This window comes from Propithecus coquereli, unplaced genomic scaffold (genome assembly GCF_000956105.1).
Source record: "Propithecus coquereli isolate 6110/MARCELLA unplaced genomic scaffold, Pcoq_1.0 Scaffold977, whole genome shotgun sequence".
NCBI lineage: Eukaryota > Metazoa > Chordata > Mammalia > Primates > Indriidae > Propithecus > Propithecus coquereli.
In genome coordinates this window covers 22,140-23,649 of record NW_012156140.1, presented here as the reverse complement: position 1 = coordinate 23,649, position 1,510 = coordinate 22,140, and positions in this window count along the sequence as shown.

The following is a 1,510-nucleotide window of genomic DNA, read 5'->3' as shown; positions in this document are numbered from 1 at the left end:
CAGCTTCAGGCCAGCAGGTGGGACCCGAGGAGCAGGAGGTCTCGTGTCTGTCCCAGGGCGGGTGGCGTTGCCGCGCTGAGTCCCCTCGTTAAAGGGGCTTCCGGACGCTGCTGTACCCAGCAGCCTTTTATTCCTCCAGCCCCCTGCGCGTGTCTCTTTAGCGCTTCCTGGTTTATAGACAGTCGTCTCCAGGCTGCTGCTGGTGGAGTGTGGACAGGGTGGTGCGAGTTCGAATCCTCCTCCCCAGGGGCCCACTCTCTTCCTCCCACAGCTGCTCTCGAAGCTGCTTTTTCAGACTGACTTAAGCTGAGGAGTCAGTGTCAGTGTTCCCAAGGAGGCCGCCCCGTCCCCTAGGAGCGGTGTAGGGAGGCGAGCACAGCAAGGCTTGGGCTCTGGCTTCCAGCCGCAGCCCTGCCACCGTTTTGCTCTTTGGGGTCAAAGGAGGTCACATCTCAAGTCAGAGGTGAAGTTTTCTCAACCGCCAAGTGTGTGTTCCTATTCCCTGGAACAGACTAACTGTTGAGTGGGGCTGCTCTCCCTCAACAGGAAACCCACCATAGCTCCCCAGTACCCATAGACTTATGCCCTGCCTGTCCTTCGGGGCTGGGTACCAGGCGCCCTGCCCACTAGTCCAGCCTGTCCGTCCCTTCCTCGAACTTGCCCGGCTCTTTCGCCTCTCTGGGCCTTTGCACATGCCGCTGCCTCTGCATGCAATGCCTTCTCTTGATTTCGCTGCCTGGCAACCCCACGTTTGCCTTCTGTCTCTTCTTCCAGGAAGCCTACCGTGCAACCCCTCCAGCCAGTGACCCCTGCGGTGTGTCCCTGGCCACAGCCGCTCTGCTGTGCTGTGCCTTCCACATCAGGAGCAGCAGCCGGGGCTGGTGGCTCGGGTGGGTTTTGCAGACAGGCCCAGGCCTTGGGGTCGGGCGGCCCGGATCGCAATCGAGGGCTGCTCCTCGCTGGCTGCGGGGCCTCGGGCGACGGCTGCTCCTCTTTAAGCCCGTTTCTCATTCTGAGCCGGGCCCACGATCGCTGAGCGGGATCGTCGTGCTGGTGTCAGGACAGCAGCGACAGCAGCTGCGAGCCCAGAGGGCGCTCACGGGAGGGCGGAGCTGCAGGGCGCTCGCCCCCTTCGCCTTCTGACAGGGCGGGGGCTGCGGAGGAGCCGGGAGCCCCTCCCGCCACGGTGCGGGCGAGGGTCGGGCGCAGAGCAGGGGCTCAGGCCCAGCGCCGGAGCTCCCCAAGGACGGATGAATGACGGCAGCTGTTTCCGGAATCTGTTTGCGCTGTGCCTCTGAAGGACCTCTCTGTGCGCTGTGGCTGCGAGGGAGTCCGGCCCCGCCCCTGGGGCACAGTCGCCCCGCCCCCAGGCCTTAGTTTCGCCCCGCCCCCGAGACGCATTCTCCCCGCTCCCGAGCCTCAGTGTGGCCCCGCCCTAGGGCCGTAGCATCGCTCCGCCCCCTGGTAGCCCCGCCCCCGTGAGTCAAATTCCCCGCCCCCAGGCAGCAGT